General features: G+C 47.8%; 1 long non-coding RNA gene and 1 pseudogene across 2 annotated transcripts in view; one reads left to right on the top strand and one right to left on the bottom strand.

Annotated features, from left to right (window-relative positions):
• The window catches only part of LOC309614300, a 276916-nt gene that overhangs the window by 105334 nt on the left and 147827 nt on the right, over positions 1–23755 (bottom strand). The window lies entirely within an intron of this gene.
• Positions 16–23755, top strand: LOC309613924 (serine/threonine-protein phosphatase 6 regulatory subunit 2 pseudogene; annotated as a pseudogene). Its single transcript has one exon. The product of its transcript is annotated as a serine/threonine-protein phosphatase 6 regulatory subunit 2 pseudogene (transcript).

The raw sequence follows: 23755 nt of genomic DNA, 5'->3' as shown, positions 1-23755 counted from the left end.
ATAAATTAGGGCTTCTCAAGATGAAAAAAAAAAAAATAATAATTACATGGGACTGAGTGAACTGATGAGGATGAGTATAATTTTTGTGACTTTCTGTCTGAATTTAAAAAAAAAAAAAAAAAATTCCACAAGGACTCAGAGGCAAAGAATATACAAATCAATTTTCACTGCAAAGTAAAGGAGCTGTTACAGTGGAGGATTACTGGACTGAATGTCAATACTATGACATAGTATGAGTGTGTTTCATGTTTGGTAATTGCAATCATTGTTGCTTTTGTTGTGGTCATCCATGTACAATGCTTGGTGTCAGTCGATTTATCTCTTGTAAAAATAAAATACAGTGTGTGTGTGTGAAAAAAAAAAATAAATAAATAAATAAATTAGGGCTTCCCTGGTGGCGCAGTGGTTGAGAGTCTGCCTGCCAATGCAGGGGACACGGGTTCGAGCCCTGGTCTGGGAAGATCCCACATGCCGCGGAGCGGCTGGGCCCGTGGGCCACAACTGCTGAGCCTGCGCGTCTGGAGCCTGTGCTCCGCAACAAGAGAGGCCGCGACGGTGAGAGGCCCGCGCACCGCGATGAGGAGTGGCCCCCGCTCGCCACAACCAAAGAAAGCCCCCGCACAGAAACGAAAACCCAACACAGCCAAAAATAAATAAATTAATTAATTAAAAAAAAAAAAGATAAATTAGATGGACAGACAGGTGGATAGGAGTAGATGAGCTGGAGAGAGGGTGGAGACCCGAACCTGTTCAGAGGTTGAAATTGTAATTCTTCAATATTAATAAAATTGAGAAACTCTGATATCCAGAACTTTGTTAATGGTAGAGAGGATGAAAAGGGAGGGGACATCTTTTAAAGACATTTAGGAGATGGGATTGACAGAACCTGTTTGCTACAGGAGATGTCTAGGAAGACTCCCAAGTTTGAGGTTTGGGTAAGGATATGCAGGACGAGGAGCAAGTTTTACAGGAGGATGATAAGAGTTCAGTTTTTGAGTCCTCAGTAGTTAGTGTCCTTAGTGAAAAGCACCTTCAGGAGGAAGATGTCAAAAGCCAAATTCTAGGGAATTGATTGTGAATGGGAGGTGAAAAAGAGGAGTCAGCATGTGTAGCCTGCTCTTTGAATGTCCTTCTAGACACGACACTTGGAAGTCCCTTAGATAGCACAAATTCAGCTTGTTCAAAAATGAATTCCTCTGGGTATATGGGGAGATGTGAAAAAGAAAATGTAGCAATAAGTGACCTGTAGAATCTAGGTGGTGGACATATGGGTGTTCACTATTCAGTCAACCTTTTTCTGCATTTTTGACATGAGCTCATCATCTCTACCTTCCAACTATCCCTACCCCCTGTGAACCCCATCTCAATAAACAGAACCACCATCTACTCAGTTATTTAGGCAACAGACCTGGGAATGTCATTTAATTAGTCCCTCTCCTCCCTTCTATTCCAGTCAGTCACCAAATCTCCTAAATATCTCTTACATCCAGCAACAATGTAGTTGCACCTTATACCAAGGTTAGGTTCTAAAGTCAGTACATAAGGCAAAAGTTACATAGTCAACATAACCTTTGGAAATCCCTTAAATCACTCATAAAATACAGCAGTCATGGGACTTCCCTGGCGGTCCAGTGGTTAAGACTTGGCACTTCCACTGCATGGGGCACGGGTTGAATCCCTGGTCGGGGAACTAAGATCCCTCAGGCCACACCGTGGGGCCAAAAAGGTAAAAAAAAAAAAAAAAAAATACAGCAGCCATGGTTTTGTGTGCACAACTCTGTAAACAAAATGTATGTGCAAGCATGTATATATAAGCCTGGTATAGTAATGTACAGTATATAATAAGGTATACAATATAACATTAAAGTATTTTCAACTACATACAAAAATGAGATAGTGCTCCAGCTGCAGGACACCTGGAAGCTCAGAGCCTGAGGCCAACGCTGCCAGGACCTCAAGGGGAGAGGAGGGGCTCTGCCCTTGTCTTTCAATAAACTTGTTGATCTTAAAAAAAAAAAAAAAAAAAAAAAGTGAGATAGTGCTGCATATAGTTGTTAAATGTACACAGGGCACAGGGATGCTGCATTTCTCACCTCTTCACTGCCTGTACCCTAGTCCAAGCTTCCATCAACCCTCGGGATTATTGAAACAGCTTCCCAACTAGCCTCCTGGCTCCTTCTCCTGAGCCTGTCCAATCCATGCCCTACACTCCAGGCAGATTGACCTGCTAACTGGTTTGAGCAGGTCACTTTACTGCTTTAAAACCCCTCAATGACATCCCACTTGTCCCTTAGGACAAGGTTTAAAACACCCGCATATGGCTGCCCCAGCCTTCTGCCATCTGGCCTCTGCCCAGTCTCTGGACTTCATGTCACACACACCTCTTTCCTCTTGTTCTCTAAGCCCTGTCAGAATTGGGCTTTCTGTTCCTCAGGTTCACCATACTCTTTTGTGCTTCAGGGACTTTCCCATGCTGCTCTGTCCGCAAAGAACTCTCTTACCCCACTCTGCTCAAATGGTTAACAAACACTTCTTATCTACTCAACGAACCATCCACCTCAACCCCCCAATACTTTGTTCTTGCGAAATTTTATTATTTTAAACTTTTTTACTTATTTTTATATTTTGGCCGCGCAGCATGTGGGATCCCCGAGCAGGGATCGGACTTGTGTCCCCTGCATTGGAAGCACGGAATCTTAACTGCTGGACTGCCAGGGAAGTCCCCTTGCTGAATTTTAAATTAAAAAAAAAAAACATTGTGAAAAATAATCCACATATTTAAAATGCACTAAACATAAATGTATATTTCAATGGATTATTATAAAATGAAACCCCCCTGCAACAACAACCCAGGTCAAGAAAAAGGACATTGCCTTCACCCCAGAAATCCCCCATAATACTGCTTGCTGGTCATAGACTCCTTCAACCCTCACAAAGTAACCACTGTCCTACTGTCCTGATATTTATCGTAACCATTTACTTGCTTTTTCTTTATTGTTTTACCACCTAAATATGAATCCTAAAAACAATCATTTAGGTTTTCAAAAAACCTTTATTGAGATATAATTCACGTACCATACAATTCACCCATTTAAAGTGTACAATGCAATGGTTTTCAATATATTCCATTATTAACTTTTTAAGATTGTGGTAAAATATATAGAACATAAAATTTGTCATTTTAACCATTTTTGAGTGTACAATTCAGTGCCATTAATTACATTTACAATGTTGTGCAAACATCACTACTATATAATTTCCAAAACATTTTTGTCACCCCAAATAGAAACTCTACAACCATTAAGCAATTATGCCCCATTTCCACCTCTCCCCAGCCCCTGGTAACTTTTTTTTTAAATTAATTAATTAATTTGTGGCTGCATTGGGTCTTCGTTGCTGTGCGCGGGCTTTCTCTAGTTGCGGTGAGCGGGAGCTACTCTTCATTGCACTGCATGGGCTTCTCATTGCGGTGACTTCTCTTGTTGTGGAGCACGGGCTCTAGGTGTGCAGGCTTCAGTAGTTGTGGCATGCGGGCTCAGTAGTTGTGGCTCATGGGCTCTAGAGCACAGACTCAGTAGTTGTGGCTCACGGGCTTAACTGCTCCGCAGCATGTGGGATCTTCCCGGACCAGGGCTCAAACCCATGTCACCTGCATTGGCAGGTGGATTCTTAACCAGTGCACCACCAGGGAAGTCCCCCTGGTAATTTCTAATCCACTTTCTGTCTCTATGAATTTGCCTATTCTAGCAATCTCATGTACACTATTTGTAGGTACTTCTTTTTTTGGCTGCATTGGGTCTTCGTTGCTGCTCACGGGCTTTCTCTAGTTGCGGCGAGCAGGGGCTACTCTTCGTTGCGGTGCACAGGCTCTAGGCGCACGGCCTTCAGTAGTTGCAGCGCATGAGCTCAGTAGCTGTGGCTCGCGGGCTCTAGAACGCAGGCTCAGTAGTTGTGGTGCACGGGCTTAGCTGCTCCGCGGCATGTGGGATCTTCCCAGGCCGGGTCTTGAACCCATGTTCCCTGCTTTGGCAGGCGGATTCTTAACCATTGCCCCACCAGGGAAGCCCCCCATTCATCTGTTGATGAACACTTTAGTTGTTTCCATCTTTTGGCTATTGTGAATAATGCACAATCATTTAATTTTGCCCATTTTTGAATTTTATGAGAATGGAACGGGACAGAATATATTCTTTGTTATGTCTGGCTTTTAAAGCATGCATTCGGGGCTTCCCTGGTGGCTCAGTGGTTGAGAATCGCCTGCCAATGCAGAGGACACGGGATCGATCCCTGGTCCGGGGAGATCCCACATGTTGCGGAGCAGCTAAGCCCGAGCACCACAACTACTGAGCCTGTGCTCTAGAGCCCGCGACCCACAACTACTGAGCCCGCGTGCCGCAACTACTGAAGCCCATGCACCTAGAGCCCGTGCTCCACAACGAGAGAAGCCACCGCAATGAGAAGCCCGTGCAGTGCAACAAAGAGTAGCCCCCTCTTGCCACAACTAGAGAAAGCCCGCGCACAGCAACGAAGACCCAACACAGCCAAAAATAAATAAATAAAATAAATAAATTTATTTTAAAAAATAAAAATAAAGCACGCATTCATGTTATTTCATATACCTGTAGTTTATTCATTTGCATATAGATTTCCATTTTAGAAATATACCACAACTTACCATTCTACTGTTGAAGGATATTTGGATAGCTTCCAGTTTTAGGCTATTTCAAATATGCTACTATAAAAATGGTGCATATTGTATGCATTTTTGTTGAATATACAGCTAGGAGTTGAATTGCTGGGTCATAGAAGCTGTTCAACCTGACTAGATAATGCCACAGTGGTTGTGCTAATTTTTACTCCCACCAACAGGGTATGAGTGTTTCCTTTGTTCCATATCCTCACCAACTCTTAAGGTTGTCTGTCTGTTTAGCCATTCTGATGAATTTATGTTGATATCTCAGTGCAGATGTAATCTGCATCTCCATGACTCTAAATGAGGTTGAACACGTTTTTATATGTTGATTGGCCATTTGGATATCCTCTGTCAGATGCCTGCTCAAGTCTCTCGCATATTTTTCTATTAGACTTTTCCTTATTGGTTTGTAGTTCTTTATTCTGGATATTAACTCTTTGGCATGTAATATGTTGGAAATTTGTTCACTCTCTTAATAGTGTCTTTGATGAAAAGATGTTCTTAAATTTAATGTAATTGTTAATATGTTTAGTGCTTTTTCCATCTGTTTTTAAAAATCTCCTACCCCCAGATCACAAAGATCCTCTCTTATTCTTTTATTTTATTTTATTTTTTATTTATTTATTTTTGGCTGCATTGGGTTTTTGATGCTGCGCGTGAGTTGCGGTGAGCGGGGGCTACTCTTCGCTGCGGTGTGTGTACTTCTCATTGCAGTGGCTTCTCTTGTTGCGGATCACGGCTTCTAGGCGCAGGGACTTCAGTAGTTGTGGCACGCAGGCTCTAGAGCGCAGGCTCAGTAGTTGTGGCACACGGGCTTAGTTGCTCCATGGCATGTGGGATCTTCCCAGACCAGGGATCGAACCCGTGTCCCCTGCATTGGCAGGCAGATTCCTAACCACTGCACCACCAGGTAAGCCCCAATCCTCTCTTATTTTATCTTCTGAAAAGTATTATTGTTTGGCCTATCTCATTTAAGACTGGTATCCACCAGGAGATGATGTTTGTTTATACTGGGGTCATGATTCATATTTTATTCCATTTGGAGATTGTTATCCCAGCACCATTTGTTGAAAAGACTGCTGTTTTCCCACTGCTCTGCAGAGCCACATTTGTCATAAGTCAAGTGTCCATATGTGCATGGGTTTCTTTCTGGACCCTCTGTTCTATTATTTGTTCATCTTTGCACAATACTACACAGTCTGTAGCTCTATGACAAATTTTGATATCTATAGGGCAAGTCCCTCCCACTTTGTTCTTTTTTAAGAGTGTCTTGACTGCTGTTTAATGATCAGTCACAAATTTGTACAGATTCTTTTATGTAAGTATTGAAAATAGAAGAGCCATGTTGTGTTTTCTGAACAGTTATTACAGTGACTTTCCGGTTTAGTAGTTGGCCATGCTATCCAGTACAGTAGCTGCCAGTCACTCGTGGGTCTCAAGCACTGGAAATGTGGCTAGCCTGAAGTGCAATGTCCTGGTGTAAAAAAACACCAGATTTCAAAGACTCAGCATGAAAAAAAGAATGCAAGATATCTCACTAATAGTTTTTCTTTTGATTACATGTTGACATGATCTTTTGGATATATTGGGTTAAATGAATATATTATTAAAATTAATTTTACCTGTCTCATTTTACTTTTTCTTAATGTGACTACTAAAAAATTTAAAATTACATACGTGGCTTGTCTCACACTATATTTCTTTTTATTTATTTATTTATTTTTAACTTTTGGCCACACGGTGTGGCATGTGGGGTCTTAGTTCCCCGACCAGGGATTTAACCTGTGCCCCCTGCATTGGGAGCGCAGAGTATTAACCACTGGACCACCAGGGAAGTCCCACACACTATATTATATTTCTATTGGACAACATCCGGGGGTGCTGACAAGTGGCCCCCAAAAATATCCAGGTCCTAATCTCTGGAACCTGTGAATGTTACCTTACATGGCCAAAGGGACTTTGCAGATGTGACTTAGGGTATGGACCTTTAGATGGGGCGATTATCTTGGATTATCTGGGCAGACCCTACATGTAATTACAAAGGTCTTCATAAGAAGCAGGCAGAGTGAGATGACAACAAGAGAGAAGGACTTCAACTATGGAAGCAGAGATTGGAGTGATTCATGTAGGCAGCTACCAGAAACTGGAAGAAAAAAGCAAAAGATTCTTTCCTGGGCCCTCCAAAAGGCTGCTTCAGGAGCCTTGCTAACACCTTGATTTTAGCTCTGTAAGACTCTGGCTTCCAGACTTCTGGAATTCTGGCCTCTGGAACTGTAAGAGAATAACTTTCTGTTGTAAGCCACTAAATTTGTGGTAATTTGTAACAGCAGCCATAGGAAACTAATACAGACAATGTGCTTCTAAAATTATTTTTAATATTATACACACCATATATTCAATAAAAATTTCTAGACTTTCATAGCACATATCAAAGTTATTAGGAAAAACTAGACTGCACTGCCAAAGATGTCAAGGATAGCACATGATTCTGAGAGGGAGATCCAAGACCATAGTATAGTTGTGTGTAAGAGGCAATTCTACTTAACGGCATGCGCGCGCCCGGTCGCCGCCGCCGCCGCCGCCATTTTGGACCGACCGGAGCGCCGCCCACGGCCCAAGCCGATCCCGAGCCGCAGGTCCCGAGCCGCCGGCCCGCCGCGCTGAGTCTGCGGGCGCCGTGTCCGTGGGCGCATCGCCCGGCCGGGCCCATGTGCGCGCGTCCCGCCCCAGGCCGCCCGCGCCCTGGACGTCACCCGGGCCTCCGAGGAGCCGCCGCGACGCCCGGCCCGCGGGGCAGGTGAAGAGATTATAAATCTACTGAATGAAAAAATTTTTCTTAAAGTTGCATATACTCCAAGAGAAAATCCCAAGTGTTTTTATATTTTGCCTAAATACAAAATTTAAACAAGGAGTTTCACAGAAGTCAGGACCTCTGAGGAGAAAGTGTGCCAGCCCCTGTTCTGGGCTCCTCATCGGGTAGCTCAGTTCATCCTCACAGCAGCTCTATGCGGAGGGTGCTCCTTGCCCCCAGTTTACAGGGCTCTGTGCATGGAACTGCATGATCACACGGACAACATTTCTCTTTGGAAACTGCCTTCTGTCTGATGGTTATACTAACCAGAAAAAGTAAATGAAGAGGCAGAACTTGAAGTTCCTCTCATTTGGCTGTTGGATAAGAGTCTAGAAGATGCTGCTTCCTAGTAATCTCGGCAGCTGCTTCCCCTGCCTGAACACCTCCTTCATGACATGCAGATTGTTTCGTGGAATCTCTCCAGTCTCATAGAAGGACAGCCACTCCTCAACTTGTTCTCGAAGCTTCTCCCCAAATACACTGCTCTGTGGCCATCACCATGTTCTGGAAGTTTGACTTGAACACCACGTCCCACGTCGACAAGCTGCTGGATAAGGAGGACGTGACGCTGCGAGAGTTAATGGACGAAGATGACATCTTGTAGGAGTGCAAGGCCCAGAACCGGAAGCTGCTGGACTTCTGTGCAGGCAGCGGAGCATGGAGGAGCTGGTGAGCCTCGTCACACAGGACCCGGCCTGGACATGGAAGAGAAGGTCCACTTCAAGTACCCAAATACAGCCTGTGAGCTGCTGCCGTGTGACGTGCCGCAGATCAACGACCGGCTGGGAGGGGACGAGACTTTGCTCAACCTTCTTTACGACTTCTTGAACGGTGAGCCGCCCGTCAATCCTCTCCTCGCCAGTTTTTTCAGCAAGACCATTGGCAGTCTCATTGCAAGAAGAACTGAACAGGTGATTATGTTCTTGAGGAAGAAGGACAAGTTCCTCAGCCTGGTATTGAAGCACATTGGCACCTCGGCCCTCATGGACCTGCTGCTGCACCTGGTCAGCTGCGTAGAGCCCGCCGGGCTCCGGCAGGAGGTCCTGCACTGGCTTAATGAAGAGATGATCATCCAGAGACTCGAGGAATTGATCCATGCGAGTCAGGATGAAGAGAGGCAGTCCAATGCTTCTCAGGCGCTCTGCGACATCGTCAGGCTGGGCAGGGAGCAGGGCAGCCAGCTGCAGGAGGCTCCGGAGCCAGACCCCCTCCTCACGGTGCTGGAGTCGCAGGACTGCATGCAGCAGCTGCTGAAGAACATGTCTGACGGAGCCCAGACTGAGCTCTGCCTCGTCAGTGGGACCCAGGTGTTACTGACCTTGCTTGAGCCCAGGAGGGCGGGGATGGAGGGCTTGCTGGGCTCCTGCTCCCTGGGACTGGACAGGCTGTGTGCCATCGGCTCCAGCGTCCTGCGTGGCATCGAGCCGTGGCTGAAGGACTTCCACCAGCTTCTGCTCAGCCCGCCAAAGAAAACAGCGATCCTGACCACCATCGGCGTGCTGGAGGAGCCCCCGGGTAAAGCCCGCCTGCACGGAGCCCGCCTCGTGGCCGCTCTGCTGCACACCGACATGCCCAGCGTCAACCAGGAGCTCTGCCGGCTCAACACCATGGGCTTGCTGCTGGACCTGTTTGTTAAGTGCTCCTGGAATAACTTCCTGCACTTCCAAGTGGAGCTGTGCCTGGCCGCCATCCTGTCCCACGCTGCCCGGGAGGACAGGGCCGTGGCCAGTGGACCTGAGGACGGGGTGGAGCCTCCACCCTCCATCGGGGACCCAGAGACCCCCCAGCCTGCCGCCAGCCGCCCCGAGAGCACGATGGTGACCCACCTGTTCCAGAAGTGTTGCCTGGTCCAGAGGATCCTGGAGGCCTGGGAAGCCAATGACCACACACAGACAGCAGGTGGCATGAGGCACGGGAACATGGGCCACCTCACCCGGATCGCCAACACGGTGGTGCAGAACCTGGAGGGGGGCCCCATGCAGACCCAGGTCAGCGAGGTCATCCGAGGGCTCCCCTGGGACTGCCGCAGGCGCTGGGAGAGCTTTGTGGAGGAGACAATGACGGAGGCCAACCGCAGGAACGCGGTGGACCTGGTTAGCACCCACCATCGTCACCCCTCAAGTGAGGAAGAGGACGTGGAGGGCGTTTTCCCTAGTGAGCTGTCCCTTCAGCAGGCTTTCTCCGAGTACCAGGTCCAGCAGATGACGGCCGCCTTCGTGGACCCGTTTGGCTTCAGCAACGAGGAGTTTGCCGAGCAGGACAACAGCGTCAACGCCCCATTTGACAGGATCGTGGAGATCAACTTCAGCGTCGACAGCCCCGGTGCCACTCTGTTTGAGGCCTGCTGCAGTGACCACATCCAGCCCTTCGACAAGGACGACGACCTCTGGGAGGACGAGGAGGCACACCGTGTGGCCCAAGTGACCAGAGCCAGGTTCAGGGGCCCTCATGCTTCAGAGAGCTGCCGGAAGGACGGCCCGGAGCGCTGAGGCCAGGGCGGGAGGAGAGCTCGGGAGCAGACGGGGACACGGCTCGGGCGGGCGCCCCTCGGGCTGCCACCCAGAAGGAAGGTCCTCGTGTTGATGGTGGCTCTGAAGCAGGTGCCCCGTGGACGGTGTTTGATGAGCCGGAGAGTTCCATGGCCTCGGGCCCGGCCCCGGCAGTGGCGATGGGCGTGGGTTCCAGTGTGTGGGCGGCCAGCTCCCCCAGTGCCTTGGCTCCAGAGGAGAAAGGCTGGGCCGAGTTCGCTGACTTCCAGCCTTTCTGCTGCCCTGAGTCGGGGCCCAGGTGCAGCTCCTCGGTGGACAGAGGTCATGGCGATGCCCAGGGTGGCCTGAACCAGGGCCCAGAGAGAACCCTTGGCCCGGCCACTCCGGGTGCCTGGAATGCATGTGTTACCAGGAAGGCGCCCCTGGTGCCCTGCAAGAGCCGTGAGGACAAGCAGATGGTGGCTGTTGCCTCGGAGGCCGTTAGTGTGGGTCCCGGTCGGGAGGCCGCGCCCCGCCGCCCATGTCAGTCCCCAGGTGTGGGCGGGAGTGTTGTGGACAGACGTGGCCTGCGAGGTGTCCAGGGAAGGGCCCTGGGCCCGTGTGGCCCACAGAGTGGGCTGAGTGCGCCACCAGCACGCCTCCAGGCCTGGCCTCCCTTGCGCCTGTGGAAGTGACCTCTGCCCCGGTCGTGGCCGTCCTTCCCGAGGCTGCCATGGCGGCCACCACGGTACCGAGCAACGCCGGCCCCTCCCTGGCCGCCCTGGCAGTCTCTCCTGTGCTGGCCGTGGCCGTCACCGCTGCAGCCCCAGCTGGCCCAGCTGTCTCCATGGCGGCCGCCCTAGGGACGGTGACAAAGGACAGGCAGACTGACGGGCCGCCGCCTGCAGGAGCCGCCTTAAATAGCCTCGTGTGATGCTGCTGCCGCCACCCAGCTTTGGCGCCCCAGCCAAGAAAACTACCTGGTGACACAGTTCATCTTTTTAAATTAAATTATATTTAATTTAAAAATAAATGCTGCATTGGTAAAGCTGACTGTTGGAACCAGTCGGGCAGCCCAGCCTGCATTTCTCTTGCCTGACTCCGGGTGGGCCTCGAGGGTCCAGCCCCACGCACAGCAATAAGGCCTCAGACGGGGTCTCTGCCTGCAGGGGCCGTGACTCCAGACGCCGTGAGGACCGAGGGCTGGGCTGGGAGCCACAGGCTCTGAGCCTGTTTTTATCCATTATTTAACAAACGCAGATAGAGCCACATGTTTGCACTTTTTATCCAGCGCAGGAGAGGGTCTCCGAGGCTCTGGGGACAAATGTGGGTCTGGAGCTGGGCTGGCCAGACAGGGTTTTAGCTGCCTGGTGGCCCTGGGAGCTGGTCTTGAGCCAGGCTGCAAACCTGACTGACTTAAAAATAAAACGAGCCCCCCGCAGCCTGGCAGGGTGTCCCAGGCTTCCCGCCGCAGTGGGCAGTGGGGGCGCCTGGCAGGAGCTGGCCACGGGCTGCAGGATGGGATGCGGAGGGCCCAGCAGTGCCTGGGGGTGGGGGCCTAACCCTGCACCTGCCGTGGAGGGCGGGGCCGAGCTGCCCTGGGGGTTGTGCAGAGTCATCTCATGTTACTGTTCTGATAATCTGGCAGGGCACCCAGATCCCACAACTCCCAATAAAAGTTGTTATTCTCACCGAAAAAAAAATAATGAAAAAAAAAAGAACAGCATGGTGTATATACAGAAGAGAATAGCCAAACTCTTACACCTCAATACTAAGAAAACAAACAATCCAATCAAACTATGGGCAAAAGATTTGAATAGACATTTCACATAGGAAGATACAAAAATTGTTAGTAAGCATATGACAAGATGCTCAATATCATTCGTGATTAGGGACATGCAAATCAGAACCACAATGAGGTACCATTTCACACCCACTAAAAAGGCTATAATCAAAAAGACAGAGACTTCCCTGGTGGTGCAGTGGTTAAGAATCTGCCTGCCATTGCAGGGGACAGTGGTTCGATCCCTGACCCAGGAAGATCCCACATGCCGTGGAGCAACTAAGCCCGTGCGCCACAACCACTGAGCCTGCGCTCTAGAGCCCGCAAGCCACAACTACTGAGCTCGCGTGCCACAACTACTGAAGCCCTTGTGCCTAGAGCCCGTGCTCTGCAACAAGAGAAGCCACCGCAATGAGAAGCCCGCGCACCGCAACCAAGAGTAACCCCTGCTGGCCGCAGCTAGAGAAAGCCCACGCGCAGCAATGAAGATCCAACACAGCCATAAATAAATAAATAAATATATTCATTTAAAAAAAAAAAAAAAAAGACAGAAGGACTTCCCTGGTGGTCCAGTGGTTAAGACTCCGCGCTTCCACTGCAGGGGGCGGGGTTTGATCCCTAGTCGGGGAACTAAGATCCCTCGTGCCCGCGCGTCAGCCAAAGAAAACAAATCCCAAAACAAAAGACAGATAAAAACAAATGTTGGCAAGGTTGTGGAAAAACAGGAAGCCTTAGACATTCCTGATGGGAATAAAAAATGGTACAGTCACTTCAGAAAACTGGAAGTTTCTCAAAAGGTTGAAATATGTTTACCATATGACCCAGCAATTCCAATCTTTGGTGTCTTCCCAAGAGCTATGAAAACATATATATCCACATAAGGACTTGCACACAAATGTTCCTAGCAATATTATTCCATAATATAATAGCCAAAAAGGAAACCAAATTGGAAACATCCTAAATGTCCATCAACTGGAGAATGGATAGATAAAATCTGGTATGTCCATACAATGGAATACAATTCAACAATTAAAAGGAACAAAATACATGTTATGGCATGGATGAACATCAAAAAGCATGCTCAGTGAAAGAAGTCAAACACAAGAGACCTCATATTGTATGATTCTATTTATAGGAACTTTCCAGAGAAGGCAAAGCTATAGAGACAAAGAGTAGATTAGTGGTTGCCTGGGGTAGGAGAGGGAGAACAGGATTAAGAGTAAATGTGCCATGAGGGATCCTATTAGAGTGATGAAAAAAAAATTTTTTTTGGCCGCACCACACAGCTTGTGGGATCTTAGTTCCCCAACCAGGGGTTGAACCCAGGCCCTCAGCAGTGAAAGCACAGAGTCCTAACCACTGGACCACCAGGGAATTCCCGAAAATATTTTTAAACTGATTTATGGTGGTGGTTACCCAACTTGGTAAACTTTTTAAAATGTCGTTGAATTGTACACTTGAAAAAGGTGAATTAAATGATATGCAGAATAGGCTTTAATAAAGTTATTTTTTAAACTTATTTTTAATTATTTATTTTGGCTGCATTGGGTGTTCGTTGCGGTGCGCGGGCTTCTCATTGTGGTGGCTTCTCGTTGCGGAGCACGGGCTCTAGGCACAGGGGCTTCAGTAGTTGCAGCACGCCGGCTCAGCAGCTGTGGCATGCAGGCCCTAGAGAGCGCGGGCTTCAGTAGTTGTGGCTCACGGGCTCTAGAGCGCAGGCTCAATAGTTGTGGCACATGGGTTTAGTTGCTCTGCAGCATATGGGATCTTCCTGGACCCGGGCTTGAACCTGTGTCCCCTGCATTGGCAGGTGGATTCTTAACCATTGCACCACCAAGGAAGTCCCTAAAGTTATTTTTTTAAACATGGGTATAGAAGATAGACCATTTAAAATACTTAAGACATGTTAAATACATAATTATGATTCCAAATTGCCATTGATTTATGCTTTGTATTTCACCAAAATTTATTTATCCATTATAGAAACTACTCCCCTTCCCTGCCTATGGAATGTTAAGTTTGCACTCAAGGTGATATGTCTCCCTTAATTTGATATGCCACTAATTTATGGTTGTGCAGAAATATCAACAGCCTCATTTAAAACACACACACATGCATTTACATTTATCTAAATTTGTGAAAAATAATGAGGTGAGGTAGAATTTCCTCCCTCTTGAAAATTTGTTTTTAGCTACTAAACAACCTAATGTTTCCAGGGCTACTGAAAATATACATTTACAAAGCCATTTACAAACTATTTTGAGGGTTAGTATCAATACAAGGACCACTGATAAACCTGATGTAAAATGTCCCAGACGTGACTTCCTATCTCCTGTGTACCCAAGGCTGCACCAAAACCCTCCTCGTTTTCTCTAGTAAGTCTTCCTCTCTTCCTCCTTCTCCTCCCTTTTCTTTGAGGTATTCTTTACATACCATTCTTGGTTTGGGTGTTTTTTTTCTTATTGAACTCTCTCTTTTGCTTTTCCTCATTTTTTATATTGTTTAGACTTCTTAAAAAAAAAAATCTGGAGATTTATCCTTCCCTGTCTCTTTTGATTGGCTTCAACTTTTTCAGGGCAACCTTGTACATCTGCCGTGGATTCTAACTCGCCTTCGGTGGAACTGGCAGTGGAACTGGCCTGTGAACTGCAGGATGTGGTCTTAGGCGCTGGCATCCCAGAGGTGACTGTGGGAGGGAAAGAAGATGTGCCTTAACTGTAGAGTCTTTGGGATTTTCTATGCACACAATCGCAACCACTATGAGTATCAATAGTTTTGTTTCTTCCTTCTAATCCTCTTGTCTTTTATTTCTTTTTCTTTTTTACTCCCCTGGATAGACTTCGAAGGAACACTGATGGGAAGCAGAGATTGAGGGCATCCTGACCTTGTGTGGTTCTTGATTGTGGCAGGCAGCCTCCAGGATGGTCCCCACTGACCCTTGCCTACTGGTGTTCACACCCTTGTGTAGTCCCTCTCTCATGTTGTTTTTGTGGCCAATCAAGCATGGCAGAAGTGATGGTATGTCACTTCTGAGGCTAGGAAGTGAAAGATATAGTGGCATCTGCCTCTCTATTATCTATGGTACCTATTGTTCTTTTTTTTTTTTTTAGATTTTATTTATTATTTATTTATTTTATTTATTTTTGACTGTGTCGGGTCTTAGTTGCAGTGCATGGGCTCTTCGTTGTGGCGCACGGGCTTCTCTCTAGTTATGGCATGTGGGTTTTTCTCTTCTTTAGTTGTGGCACGCAGTTTCCAGGGGCTGTGGCGTGTGGGCTCTGTAGTTTGCGGCACATGGGCTCTAGTTGAGGCGCGTGAGCTCAATAGTTGCGGCACGCAGGCTTAGTTGCTCCGCGGCATGTGGAATCTTAGTTCCCTAGCCAGGGATGGAACCCACGTCCCCTGCATTGTAAGGCAGATTCTTTACCACTGGACAACCAGGGAAGTCCCCCTATTCTTATTTATGCTGTTTTATACCCTTGGGTTATATCTGTGTGCTGGACATTGTTTTTGAGAAATTATTTATAGAAATTCCTTGAGGCTCAAGATAATATCATCTCCACTAAACAGAACTTATTTTGCCAGCTCCTGAGGGCACTAGCAATCTGGAACCACATAAGTCTGAAATTTTCACCCTAGCCCCTTGAGGCTGCCAGTACCGCAGCTCAGCCTTTTCCAAAACAAGAACCCCAAGGCATAAGCAGCCTGTAGGGAAGGTTTCACTTCACTTTCTCATGCTCTTCAGTATCTCAGCATCTCAATTCAGCAATTCTTCAAATCTCCTTATTTCTCCGATGCTTTTAAAATGACTTTTTAAAGTTTTTGTTTTGTTTTGTTTTGTTTTTATTGGTATGAGGGTTTGTCTGAACTATCTAGGCTTCCATATCCAGAACTGGTGGTCCCTATGACCCTCATTTGAGGGATCCAATAGGCAGCAATATCTTCACTGTGCTATAGGATGAATCATAATTGGGCTAGGTCAGTCATGGTAACCCCCTTCTTCTATGCCTGAGGTGGGCATATGACCCACTTCTGAGGGAAAAAAAAGACACAAGAGGAAAATTCCTGAGAACTTGTGGATGAATTTTTGTGCCCTTTTAAAAGGGAGCTGATCGGGAACCAGAGCCCTTTCTCTTTTTTGTGCTTTGGGGTGATGTTATGGAAGGAAGTCACACTTGAGTCTGTGGCACCCCTCTTACGACTGAGGGAAAAGCCAAGAAAATTGCAGAAGTGTCAACTCATGGCTTTTTTTTTTTTAAATTAATTAATTAATTAATTAATTTTTGGCTGTGTTGGGTCTTCGTTTCTGTGCGAGGGCTTTCTCTAGTTGCGGCGAGTGTGGGCCACTCTTCACTGCGGTGCGCGGGCCTCATTATCGCGGCCTCTCTCGTTGCGGAGCACAGGCTCCAGACGCGCAGGCTCAGTAGTTGTGGCTCACGGGCCCAGTTGCTCCGCGGCATGTGGGATCTTCCCAGACCAGGGCTCAAACCCGTGTCCCCTGCATTGGCAGGCAGATTCTCAACCACTGCGCCACCAGGGAAGCCCCAACTCATGGTTTTTTATATTGTGGAGCCACTTAAAAATCCTGGAACCCTTTGCTTCCAAGCTTCTGAAATATTCTTATGGTTTCACTGTTAGTCAGGTTTTCTGTTATGTGCTGTCCAAAGTGTTCCTAATTGACATATCATCCTTCAAGACTCAGCTTTAAATAACATTTCCTCAGGGAAGCCTTTCTGAAACCTCCAGATCAATACATTCAATAATACACGCTACTTTCCCTTTAGTGCCCCTCATCATATTTCTAATATCTGTTGAATGATAATCTCTCTCTGGGCTGTAAGCTCTATGAGAACAGAGACCATGGTAGGTATCCTAGAGCCCAGCCCAGTGCCAGGCATGGCAGCCTCTTATAAATAAATAACTATCCAAATAGACAAATAAATAAAAGCATCAAGAGCACAAGTGGAGGGAGAAACTAGATAAAAACCCTGGAGGATGTGAATTTAAATTTGTGCAACTGTTCTTCTTCTAACAGACGAAAACTCTTAAAGCTCAAAGAATCAATACAGGGCTTCCCTGGTGGCACAGTGGTTAAGAATCCGCCTGCCAATGCAGGGAACACGGGTTCAAGCCCTGGCCCGGGAAGATTCCACATGCCGCAGAGCAACTAAGTCCATGCGCCACAACTACTGAGCCTGCGCTCTAGAGCCTGCAAGCCACAACTACTGAGCCCGCATCCTGCAACTACTGAAGCCCACATGCCTACAGCCTGTGCTCTGCAACAAGAGAAGCCACCTCAATGAGAAGCCTGCGCACTGCAACGAAGAGTAGCCCTTGCTCACCGCAACTAGAGAAAGCCCATGACACAGCCAGAAATAAATAAATAAATAAAAAGGATCATTACAGAAGAGTTGGAATGACCATCGTGAGAACTGGGTATGAGTGTTCATCTGGGAAAAGTAAGAGTTGCCAAGTAGTGTTAAAGACCCAGCTGGGATTAGAAACCGTGTACGTGCATTGGCATCAGTCGGCAGAATTATGAGGTTTCCCCCAGCAGTGGTCAGCTGTCTGGGTGTGGGAAAGAAGTTGCGTAGTTAGATTGATCCAAAGATGGGGGCTCTCAGGACAGGCTGCTTTCTGTTCTGGTCTCTGGTAAAGTAAGTAAAAGTAGATATGGAATTTTATTTAATTTATTTAATCTCTCAATAGATTAAACCTTGTAGAACTCAAAAGGCCTGCCCTTTCATTCCAGACTGGAGAATATCCCTTGGCTGAAGCACTCACTGCAGAGGTCTGCCCCCATCTCCCACTTGCCATGGAAAGGCTTATGAGGGGGATGTGTGAATTTCCTAAAGTGTGTTGTGTGTGTGTACGCGCGCGCTTGTGCATTTTTCTGGGGTGAGTGTCTATAGTTTCCACCAGATTCTCAAAAGGGTCTGTGATCCAGAAAGGCAAGAACCGCTGACTTGGGGTTAGCTCCTAGCCGTGAGCCACGGTGTGAATCCACTGTGTCCATCAGGGCTTGACTGATGGGTGGTCACAGCCCTGCTTATTAACGAGAGGTGGCATGGCACAGTGGTAGATGTGTAGACTCCAGGGTCAGAGGCCTGGGCTATGCCACTTAGCTCCTCAGTTTCTTATCAAATGGGAATGATAATCACAGTTCCTTATCTCAGAGAGCTGTTGCAAAGATTAAATGAGTTAGTACATGTAAGTGCTTAGGACCATGCCTGGCACTTAGTAAGAGCTGGTTTTTATTATACCTAATGGTTAGCGATGTGTCAGGACCCACATTCAGGACAAAGAGGTTGAATCAGGAGGCATCATTTGGGGGAGCAGTCTCTTCTCCCTGATAATTTACTGTGTGATCTGGGGTAAGTTCCTTAACCGGTCTGTGCCTCAGTTGTCTTATCTGTAATGTGGAGTTAGTAATAGTAACTACCTCATAGGATTGTTGTAGGCCTTCTTTTTTTTTTTTTTATAAAGTTCACTTTAAAAAAAAAAAATTTATTTATTTTTGGCTGCGTTTGGTCTTCGTTGCTGTGCGCGGGCTTTCTCTAGTTGAGGCGAGCAGGGACTACTCTTCATTGCAGTGCACGTGCTTCTCATTGCGGTGGCTTGTCTTTGTTATGGAGCACGGGCTCTAGGTGTGCGGGCTTCAGTAGTTGTGGCACGTGGGCTCAGTACTTGTGGCTCGCAGGCTCTAGAGCGCAGGCTCAGTAGTTGTAGCGCACAGGCTTTGTTGCTCCGTGGCATGGGGGATCTTCCCGGACCAGGGCTCGAACCCTTGTCCCCTGCATTGGCAGGCGGATTCTTAACCGCTGCGCCACCAGGGAAGTCCGTAGGCCTTCTATATGGGCTCAGAGCAGTGAGTCCAACTCACTAAATGCTGGTATTATTATTATTATTAATATTATTATTACTGCCTAGGTATATTCAAGCTCCTCATTTTGATGAGAGCGGCTCTTTGCAGCTGGCTCCCAAGCCTTCCCTCACACTGAAACCTTCACAACTCACAAAGCACCTCACACATACCGTGTCTACCTCACAGCAGCTCATTGAGGTGAAGACTTGAGACCCAAACAGAGTAAGGGACTAAACCTAAGGCCCCTCCACCTGCCCCCTTCCTCATGGCATCCCTTCCTCTCCCTGGTTTCCATCTACAACAATCCTACTTGTGAAATCCCACACCGACTACAAAGCCTTTCTGGTTCCCCTAATCAGAATCCCGGTTTGGAACCAACTTCATGACATGCTCACAGTTCTGCAGTGACCTCATGGCTCACCTCCCCACTAAGCTGCAGACTCCCAGGCCCAGTCCTACTCCTTTTATTGCACCTATCACTGCTCTTTGGGCAGAAAATGCCTTCTCTAGAGAGCTGCTGAGTGAAGGAAATTAAATACTTGATGATTCTACTATTCCAAGGTATTCACATGTCTAAGGGAAGGGAGGAAGAGACACTGAAAGGCTGATCTGCCCTGTAGACCAAGAGACTGAGCACATAAACAGTGGCCAGATCCTATGGAAAAAGAGAACTCACCCACAACCTTCTGAAAGCTGCCCAGGAAACCAACCTCTTATCTACAGTAAACCACCCAGGAAGTCTATAAATCAGATTTGTAGGAAGTTGGACTATCTTTAGCAACAATACGGGAAGCTAAACAATAACTTCTAGGGACTTCCCTGGTGGCGCAGTGGTAAAGAATCCGCCGTGGGGCAGTGGTAAAGAATCCGCCTTACAATGCAGGGAACGTAGGTTCCATCCCTGGTCAGGGAACTAAAATCCCACATGCCACGGGGCAACTAAGCCTGCGTACCACAACCATTGAGCTCGCGCGCCTCAACGAGAGAGAAGGCCACGCCCTGCAACTAGAGAGAAACCCGAGCAGACCTCACGCCCTAACGAAAAAGATCCTGCATACCTCAACAAAGATCCCATGTGCCTCAACTAAGACCCGATGCAGCCAAAAACAAACAAACAAAAAACCAATAACTTCTATAACAATTGGATCAAAAAGGCCAGGACTTGATTAATAACTGACAACTTCCCTAATTTTGGTCCCCACTTCCAATGTGGGAGGAACCATACAAAGCCAAATAGGTACCCCTAACCAGTCATGCCCCAGGATGCCCCATTTCTAGCTAGCCCGCCTACAAGCTTCCCCATGCCAACAGCCTCAATCAGGGCACACCTGAAACCTTCCATTTTATCCACTATGAAGCTTTCCCATTCCTCTGCCTGCCTTTGATTCTCTCCTAAAACACAAGTGACCTTGGCTGACTCCCTTGCTATAGCAAGGACAGAATACATAGCCTGCCCGTGCTTTTCTCATTTGGCTGGTTATTTCCATGAGACCCCGGAATGAAAGCGCAGGGAGCAGAGACCCAGACCTCTGTCAGTTCCCTGGTTTCCCCTGGGGTGGAGCTCTGAGCCCTCAAACAGCAGAGCTGCTGGCTGATCCACTGGAAATGCTGAGCAGACCTTTGGACTCAACTGAGTGAGAGCTGGGGAAGCCAAATTGACTCAGATTAAATCCCCCAGGCATAAAAATCACAAAAGAGTTTTTGTTAGATGCTGATTGGGAGGGAGAGGCTCCAAAGATCTGGGAAAAGGATAGGACAACTGGGAATAGAGAAATGAGGGAAAGGCAGGAATCTTGCCTAGAACCAGAGCAAGAATTGCCTGGAGCTGCTTGGGTGGGATGGAGATTTGAGTCAAGATTCTTTTCTAACCTCCACCAAAATCCTTTATCCAAAACACAGATATTTACTGAGTGCCGTAGTTCGTACCAGGCACGGCCACTGACTTCATGGAGCTCACACCCTAGTGGGGGAAGACAGACAATAAATGACTAAAAAAAAGTTTATATATATATTAATTTTTTTAAATATATATATAATTTCAGAAGTGGTAAGTGCCCTGAGGAAAGTAAAATAGGATGTTGGACAGAGAGAAGGGGTGCTGGGGTTGGCAGCACAGCATACGGAAATGTGGTTGGGGGAGACCTGTCTGAGGAATGACATTTGCACTGACACCAGAAGGAACCAGCAATAATTCTCCCAGGGGAAGTCGTTTTCCAGGCAGAGGGAGCAACTTAGGCAAAGGCCCTGAAGTGGGACTGGGTTTGATACGTTCAATATGGAACAGAAAGAAGGTGGAACAGAAGGAAGGTGGGTGTGGCTAGAGCAGCGTGAGGGGAGGGTACTAGTGGTGGGATGAGACCCGGAAAGGAAGCTCAGGTCAGACCAGGCATGAAAGGAGGGCTTTCGAGGCCATGTTAAGAGTTTAGATTTTATTTTATTCTAAATATAATAGGAAGCTATTGAGAGAAGGCACTAAACAGCTTGCCTGCTTCAGCCGTTTTGTCAAAGCCTTAGAAGAGCTCCCTTGTTGAGATTTTGTCAAGATCCTGGTAGTCGGGGGATGTGTGTATGTGGGGGGATGGCACTGAGGAGATGCGAGGTGGCTCAGGCCCAGTTGCTTTAAATCACAACCAGAATCCCTTGTTCAGGAGAACAAAATGGGCCACAGAGAGTGTGTGAACCCCTGAAGTTGTACACTAATTTTGTGCATGTGTGTACCCTATTTTAGGGAAGGCTTTGTCAGATTCTCAGAGGAGTCTCTGTAACCAAAAGAAGATAGAAAAGGAGGCTGCTGACTTGTATGCTTGTGCACGCATGTGCCATCTTAGTAAGCACCCGCGGATGTGGCCAGCGAGGGGCAGGGGTAGGGGAGGAAAGCGGGGAGACGCGTTGTACTGTGCACCATGTGCTTTACCTATTTTTATTTTTTTTAATTGAAGTATAATTGACTTAAAACATTATGTTAGTTTCAGGCGTACAACATAGTGATTCAATATTTTTATACATTACAAAATGATCACCACTGCTTTACCTATTTTTAAAAATCCGCTTCAGTGTAAAGGACTGAAGCCAGAGGAGAATGGATAGGGTGAGGAGGAAGGTGCAAAAGTCTTGGTTGTGCCCAGGGCAGGGCAGTGACGTACCTGCTGGTCCTAACTTGACCCACCCCACTGCTAACCTGTGCTCACAGCCCTCAACTCTGGAGAGCTTGTCCCAGAGATGTGGGTCTGTGCAGGAGGGCTCGGCGGCCCAGCGAGCGCCAACTGCACTGCTTTGGGAGAGTGGTCATGATCTCGGGTGGCCTCGGCCTGCAGCGGCTTGAAGCAGGGTTTCGGTTCCCGACCAGTGATTGAGGTCGGGTTGCGGCGGTGAGAGCACCGAATCCTAGGCACTAGATCAGTGGTCAGTGACAAGGCCCGGGCCCTACGGCTTTGCACAAAAAGAATTCCCACAGAGATGGAAAGTGGTGAAACAAGTATTTATTAGGAGAAAAAAGAAGTACAGTACGTGTGGATAGACACATGGGCGGGCGCAGAAAGAGTCGTGCCCTCGTGGCAGTTTAAATCACTTATATGGGGCATTTTTTCCAGGTTTCCTTTGGCCAATCATTTTGATTTGCCTGGTTCAAAGTCTGAATTTGGTATAGCTCAGGATTTTCCCATGTGTGCCTGCACATCTCTTAGCCAAGATGGATTCTACCGAAGAGGCTTATGGATAAGTGAGCATTAGTTGGCATCACACCCCTTTTGACCTCCAAGGAGCCTTTCTGTGCATGTGTAGTCGGGGAGGTCTCCTGACTTCGAGAATGAGGAATATGTGGTCTCTTATCTTCTATCTGGGCAGGGCCCAGCCTCCTCTCTCAACTGTCCTGTTATTCCCTCTCGGAGTATCGGTCCACAAGGAACGAACTCAAACTGTTTGCCCCGGGGGCCCATCTGTCTCCTGCCTCAGTCAGAATAGATCCCCTGGAGATGCCTTGCTCAGGACCTGAGGCCACTGTCCTCTGCCTGAGCCCCAGGCTCCTCTGAGCCCTGCAACTTCACCAAGAGAAGCCGGGGCTTCCGGAGCACGGCACGCTGCCGACCCCACCAGGAGCCTTGGGCTCAGATCTGAATGCATCTCTCAGCTTCTTTTATGAGGGGTCCATCCCCAACAAATGATCTTTGTTGCTCATCTTGCTTTGAGTAAAAGTTCCCTTGCTCTGCCTGACGTCCATGCCCAGCCCTAGCCAGGCAGATGGAGGCTGAGATGGGAATGTTTTCTCTTAATTCTCTCCAGAATCTTGTGCTTTGCCTCCCCACAGATAGGTCTGGCCCGACCTTCAGGACCCACCTGTTCTCAGTGATCAGTAAGTGGGCAGGGGCTTGCCTCCCTAGGGTGTTCAGATCCGCAGCAATCCCGGTCCATGAGCTGGGGAGTGGAATCAGCTGCTGATGACAGGTTCCTGGCAGGGTGCAGAGCAGGCCAGGGCCTCCTTGTCCACACTGGGGGAAGGTATCAGGGTGGCTTTGTGCAGGCCAATTAAACCGCAGAGCTGCTCTCCTGCTGGGAAAAAATTCAGACCTTTCAATAGCTTCCTCCTGGGGCCACCTCTGTGGTGTCAGCACAGGCATTTATAATTGCGTAGCCTAATAGAATTTTACCACTCAGTCTTCTAACTCTAAATTAAATAATAATACCATCCAATATTTACTTACTTACTTACTATGGATCAGGTAGTATTCAGTTAAAGACTACGTGTATCATCCCATTTAAACCCCCACTGAGGGTCTTCCCTGGTGGCGCCGTGGTTAAGAATCCGCCTGCCAATGTAGGGGACACGGGTTCGAGCCCTGGTCCGGGAAGATCCCACATGCCGCGGAGCAACTAAGCCCGTGCGCCACAACTACTGAGCCTGCGCTCTGGAGCCTGCGAGCCACAACTACTGAAGCCCAAGTGCCTAGAGCCTAAACCACCGCAATGAGAAGCCGACACACCGCAACAAAGAGTACCCCCGCTCACCACAACTAGAGGAAGCCCGTGCACACCAATGAAGACCCAACGCAGCCAAAAATAAATAAATAAATAAAATAAAATTACAAAAAAAAAAAAAAAA

Source organism: Balaenoptera borealis (assembly GCF_965194805.1).
Source record: "Balaenoptera borealis genome assembly, chromosome: 1".
Lineage (NCBI taxonomy): Eukaryota > Metazoa > Chordata > Mammalia > Artiodactyla > Balaenopteridae > Balaenoptera > Balaenoptera borealis.
Note: the sequence above shows the minus strand (reverse complement) of the source record. Positions and strands in the feature narration are given on the sequence as shown.